The 6,651-nt window shown below is 43.4% G+C and overlaps 1 protein-coding gene across 1 annotated transcript in view; it reads left to right on the top strand.

Annotated features, from left to right (window-relative positions):
* Window positions 1-4,548: 4,548 nt before the first annotated feature.
* Window positions 4,549-6,651, top strand: part of ATP2C1 (ATPase secretory pathway Ca2+ transporting 1) — an 85,774-nt gene continuing 83,671 nt past the window's right edge. Inside the window, exon 1 of the mRNA XM_054991734.1 lies at window positions 4,549-4,622. The gene's annotated coding sequence lies outside the window, so the exon portion shown is untranslated. The remainder of the gene's footprint in view (window positions 4,623-6,651) is intronic.

Raw genomic sequence — 6,651 nt, 5'->3', positions numbered from 1 at the left:
AGGATTCCAGACATTAATTATGAGACCGTCTTCTGGTTGCAGAGTTCTTCTTACACCTCTTGCAAAAGAGGCAGTATTCCGCTGAGGAAGAGAACTGGATTAAATCTCAGAACTAGCTGCAGTCCTGGTAGATGAGTTACTATCCTAAAAGGGGGAGGAATTCAGGGTATAAAAATGCACAGTAGTTTGCTCTTGGGAACTTGCAGGGTGTCATATTCTCGACAGAAGGGGGATGGGGGAGCAGAAGACCACAGGAAACAAGTCATACATGTGAGAAGAGGGAGCGAGGATATGTTAACAAAGCCAATGCAAACCATTTTCTCTGGCAAAGTGATCTCCCTCCCATCATCCCCAGATGCTTAAATGTGTAGCGCTTATCCATGTGCCCTGGCCTTGCGATGGGTTCACTGTGAGGTCAGACTTCATGCTAATTGGTTTAAATTCATAATGGGAGAAGTCTTCAATAATGCACAAAATTGTTCTGGAAACTACAGTGACTATGGATGTTTGCTGCATGATGTGTAACTCCATTCTAAGTGAAAACAGACATTTCATAAATGGCTCATTAGAACAAAGTAGCAAGGCTGGACATTAGAAAATGATGAACAGTTTTCAGAACCTGGTTTCACGGCAAGTATCTAATGCTGGAGCATGAGGTGTCAGGAGACATTTCTTCTGAGCATGTTCAGAGTGTCCCATTCAGTACTTAGAAATGCATTATCCTCATACAGATTGAGAGCTGAGACTTAGCGGTTATAGGGTATCCTACAGCTAGGCTTTAGCATCATACTTTGAAAAAAGTTTCTCTTCAGCTTAATTCTAACTTTTGATATTAACAATTCATGGCCGAATTCACACTTCCCTTTTGTTTTCGCGCCTTTTTTGCAACCGCAGCGCTGTTCAAGCAGATACTCACACGCTTTCCCATTCTGCGTGTTCCCCGTCATCACCACGCCACAATTGCGCCTTCTTTCTGTACCACGTGATAATGGTGGAAATCTGTTTTTGCCCAGCGCATTTGCACAATAAAGAAAGGTCGGTATACCGCAAAACCTACTTTAGTGAGCAGCGGTTTGCACGGGAAAAGAAACAGTTGATGGTCCTTTATTTTACTATCAGTTACTTTCTGCTCTCAGCTTTGAATGGAACCTGGTTCCCCCCTATAAATACTCTGGCTTTTCCTTGGCTCTGCGTACATAAGAGTCGGAATATAGCGCAAAATTAACTTTTTTTTTTAAAAAAGGGAAGTGACGTGCGCCATCAATGCTGATGACAGAGGAGGGAACTGCCCACTATAACACTTTACTCAGTGGCGTGTGGAGAACTGATTGTGCCACTAAGACACACTGGGAGGGTGAATGTGATGATGCTCAGCATGGTAGTGGAATGAACCCAACTGCTATGACTGCGCGAGATAAGCGGATGGTGTGTGCGCGTGGATTTGGCCCATGATCTGTATTGGAGAATAGACCTTCTCCATCTTCTGCTTCCAATTATGAAATCTATTTGGTTCCTATATTGGCCACCCAGCAATTTCCTTACATACAATCATCTGTTAGGTTACCTGAAGCACATGTTAGCAATGAACAAATTGTTGACTTCACAGAATTCTATGAGTCACTTTCCTTCATTTCATGATTCTAGCCCTAATTTTCGAACAATGTTTGATTCTGTTTTGTCTCCTACTTTTGCAATCTAGTCACCTGTGATGATCAGCGTATCTTGTTTAGCTGTATGACCAATCTTTTCTTGGACACTTGTGTAACAGTTTTCAGTTTTTTCCTCCTCGGTATCTGTAGTGGAGCATAAACTTGAATGATGGTTATGTTAATAGTAGAGATGGGCATGGAACGAAGAAAAAAAGAACCACGTGATTCGTGGTTCGTAGCATTCCACGGAACCTCGAACCATGAACTTCCAACCTTTTCCCAGTTCGTGGTTCATTGTTCCGTGGCATTTCAACTGCCCTGCACCAGCTGCTGAAGCCGGTGTGGGGTGTTTGAAACAGACAGCCCCTTTCTTCTACTGCCTGGGCAGCAGGAGAACAGGGCTATCAGTTTCACAGACCCCATGCCAGTTTTGGGCGTGGGGGTCTGTGAAACTGACAGCCTCTTTTCCTGCTGCCCGGGCTGTCATTTCACAGCCCCCGTGCCAGTTCCAGTGTGGGGTCTGTGAAATGACAGCCTCTTTTCCTGCTGCCCAGGCTGTCAGTTTTACAGACCCCATGCTGGAACCGGCACAGAGTCTGTGACACTGACACAGCCCGGGCAGGAGGAAAAGAGGCTGTCAGTTTCACAGCCTCTGTGCTGGTTCCAGCACAGGGTCTGTGAAACTGACAGCCCGTTTCTCCTGCTGCCCAGGCTGTCCATTTCACAGACCCCACGTTGGAACCGATGCGGGGTCTGTAAAACTGACAGCCCTGGCAGCAGGAAAAACGGGCTGTCAGTTTCACAGACCCCACACCGGTTTCAGCCCATTGGCTGAACCCAGCGCAGGGTCTGTGAAACTGACATTCCCTTTCTCCTGAGTAGGGGCTGTCAGTTTCACAGACTCCATGCTGGGTTCAGCTGATGGGCTGAAACTGGTGCGGGGTCTGTGAAACTCTGAACCCAGCCACGGAATGGCTGGAAAAATTCATTTGTTCTGTAAACACGCATTCCCACGGAACGCATGTTTTGGTGCAAACAAACCAGCCATTCTGTACAGAATTTTGTTCCGTGGTTCATTTCGTGCCCATCTCTAGTTAATAGGCCTTCGGTGAAGTCTGAATGATATTAACGAGTCAGACTTTGTGTTGTAGCTCTTGACTGCTTGAGCTACATTTCACCTCACTATTACAGCAATACCATTTCTTTTGAATTTGTCATTTCCCCAGTAAAACACTTTGTAATTTTCTGACTGAAATTGACCCATTCTATTCCACATTAGTTCACTCATACCCAGGATTGCAATGTTTTAAAAGTTTCATTTCTCATTTTACGATTTCTAGCTTATCTGGCTTCATACTTCTCACATTCTGTGCTCCTATTATATGTGTCTTCCAGCACTGTATCTTCCTTCATTTTGGATAGTCTCATCATAGAGTTTTCAAGGTAAGAGATGATCAGAAGTGGTTTACCATTACTTTCTTCTGTGCAGCACTAACCAAGGTTAGCTAAGGTGTCACTGCCGTTGTCTGTGAGAGCTCGTGTCACCTTCCACTACTGCTGCTGCCCAGTAGCTAGCCTTCAAGAATCCCTCCGCTCCCATCACCATTGGAACATTCAGTTCTCTTCTGCTGATGTGACCGTTGATTCCTGAAGGGGGTGGATGCATCTTAGTCTGGTGTCTCAGCTTTGACCACTCCGCCTTAAGTGACTCTTCTAGGAGTTTAGAATCTTGACCAAATCTTCACTCTTGATGGTGTTGCTCTCAGCGTCACTTACTACGTTAAGGTCTGTACCCAAGGGGGGTGTATGTGTATCCATCAGTGGGTATGTGCTTTCCTGCCTCCCCCTTTCCCTTGCAGCCTACTGTTCTCCATGGAATTTGTCTTCTGGGGGATTGGGGACCTCCAGGAGTAACATAGGGAGGCATACAATGGGAAAGGGGGATAAACCAGTTTAGTCCATTGGATCTTTTTGTGCAGCTTGCAGCTAACTGAAAAGAGATTTCCTTCTATGGTAATATTTATTAGTGAAGTCTACTATTGTGGCAATGAAGGATTTTCAGACTTTTTCATTCGCGGGAAGTGTTGTTAGTTACAGGATTTATTATAATAGGCATGGCCTATTATATTTTCATCATTTGTATGCATTTGCAATTCCACTGTATAATTATAAGTTGTGCGCTTTATTCTTTTTGTGATTTATTTTAGCCTGGGTTCTATTTCAGCAGGCTTCCCTCTTGTGCCTACAATTATGTTTAGCTTATTAGCCATCTAACATTTCCATGCCATCCTATTAACTACCTAGCAACTCTGTCCAATAATGAAATCATTTCTTTGGCACAAATCCCCATAACCTAATTCTCCAAGGGAACAAACTGAGCCGTCTTTTTAGCTGGACAGAAAAATGCATTAGGCAAGGGGAACTTCTTGCAAGGGCTCACGCAGGCCTGAATGACATGAAAGTTTTGCTTCCACTTCTGTGAAGAGGGCTGGGGAAAGTGCATTGCCGAAGCAGTAGGTTGCTTATCATCATGCTGTATTGAGATGCAAAGGAATTGGGCTGCTTCCCTGTGATGTCGGCAGGGAAATGATTCAGTGTTTTTCTGCCCTGCCCCTAGAATTCTTCCCAGTATAGGCTGTGATTATGAAATTTCTTCTAATATTGGGCATTTACTGTAGGTCCTTTGTTTTGAACATCTGGCAGCTGAACAGCAGAAAAGGATTTTGTAAAGCAATCGACTGTACATCTTTACAATGGGCTAGGAGAAATAGCTGCATGCACATGTTAAGTGCTTGCCCTAGGTGTGTCACTTTTTAATGACATGCTGTTAAAAAGAACTTGTTTAGCTCCTTTTAAAAGGAACAACAACTGAGGATGATTATATCAGTTGTGAGGCGGTTTCACAAAGCTTCTACTCTAGGCATTTGGAAAACCCGCAGTGGTGCAGGAAAAATAGATGGAACATGGGGAAAGGTAAGCATTACTGAACCAGGTGAATGGAAGTTAAAGCATATAAATCACGGCAAGGAAAGGCAGTAATTCTAGCATGGCAATTATGTTTGCAGCCTTCTGAGGTGGTGTTGAATTTACTTTCCTGAGGAAAGTGGCTTGTAAAAATTGATCAGTACTTCTTGCTTTAAAAAAATTTACTTCATTTTTGATGCAATTTATTGCAGATTCTAGTGGACAGATCTACACTAGGCCTACTCTGCAGGAGTTAGTGTTGACAATTCTGTTTTAGGAAATTCTTGTGGATTTTAGAGGTGGTCTGGGAGGGCAGAGTTAGGGAAGAGGAAGGAGTTCAGTGGGGATGTGATGCGGTAGAGTCTACTCTCCGGAGCTGCCAGAATAAAAATAATGTAAATATATAAATAAATTTCTTCCAAGGGAACTGATCTCTATAGGGTTGCTAACCTCCAGGTGGGACCTGGAGTTCTCCTAAAATTACAGTTGATCTCAAGGTGACATGGATATTTCCCCCTGGAGAAAATGGCACCTTCAGACTGAACGAGCTCCCTAAACTCTGCTCTCCCCAGGCACCACCCCCAAATCTTCAAGAATTTCCCTGGCCAGAGTTGTAATTCCAGGAGAACGCCAGGCCCCCACCTGGAGGTTGGTAACCCTGTCACTAGTCTCTGTTCTGGTTGCTGCCATCCTTTCCCAACCTGCCAAGGCTAGCAGTGCCTCTATGACCAAATGACTGTTTATAGCGCTTTGAACATGCCCTGCAATTCAGGAATAGTAAGGTAAGGTGCTCTTTTCATCCCTGGATCAAAAAATGGCTTTTGGAAAACTTGAAGAATGTGTGTGTGGTTCTCACTCTTTAGAAATGAGAATTTGCATGCACAAATAACTACCGAGAAATAAGCTTCTTGACATAAAATCAGCTAGTTTGTATGAGATTTGCTCATCGTTATGTGTAAAAAGTGTGGATTATTATTAAGTTGTTTACTTGGGGGTTCTTAGATGGGTTTTGTGTGCGTGGGGGACAATATAGAAGAGTCAGTCCTGAACATTCAATCACATTCTAGCGTGACTAAACTTGGCAATTATATGCTTACTTACTTGGGAGTAAATTACACTGAGCTTAATGGGATTTACCAGGGCAATCCTAAACAAAATTCAGGGTTTTTTTCTGCTCCAGAATGGTATATTCATACCATATTAAGATCAATGTATTGTGTTTTACTTAAGCCTATGTGGAGTTACTCCTGTCTACGCTCACTGGTTGCACTGTAAAACATACAGTTTCAGTTGCACCAGGAATAGAGGTGCTTGCTTATTTAAGATCTCTGCAAGATGAAAACATTTTGCTAAAGATGGGTGAGCTTGCATTGAAATATTTCAAGCAACATTGTTAACTGTGCTGGGTAAATTGATTATCTCATGATTTTAAGTTGGATCCAGCTATAAAGTTCCACAAACAGAAGGGGAGGATTTCGGCTGGTTCCCCCTGTACTGAAGACCCTCAGCTCGGCACTCATGCTGTTCCTTAGGATCCCCCGTCCTTTCAGCAGCAACATTTTTGGGAGCGTTTCAGGATTCAGCGTGAGGGAGAGAGCTAAGGAAGTCCCGTTCTGGTGACAGGAATCCTTTCCGTCAGCAGAAATTACTGTTGGATCCATTCCACATGGCCCATCTTGTGGATGACAGTATACAGGAAACTAGAAATGTGCGTGGAGCTATTTGGAAGAGATAAACATCCTTGTAGGCAGTGTTGCATGTATTGACAGTAAGCATTTGTTACTGAGCAAATAGGTAGCATGGATCTTGGAAACAGCAGCTGAATATCGCTGTCTATTCAATCAGTGGTTTGGCATTTCAGTTAAACCCATTCCAGTGCATCATTTGAGTAGATGGAAATAGATTTTTGCTGGCTGATAAATAAACTCTGTTCCTTTTGCCAAACAAGAAAACCGAGTAACTTCGCTTGATTTTGGCAAATGCTAAGGAATCTCTTTGTCACAGTAATTTAACAGATGCAGGATGCACTCCACATATA

The sequence above is a fragment of the Eublepharis macularius genome, chromosome 11, assembly GCF_028583425.1.
Source record: "Eublepharis macularius isolate TG4126 chromosome 11, MPM_Emac_v1.0, whole genome shotgun sequence".
NCBI classification, from domain to species: Eukaryota; Metazoa; Chordata; class Lepidosauria; order Squamata; family Eublepharidae; genus Eublepharis; species Eublepharis macularius.
The sequence above is the reverse complement of the archived record's forward strand: the minus strand, read 5'-3'. Positions and strand labels throughout refer to the sequence as shown.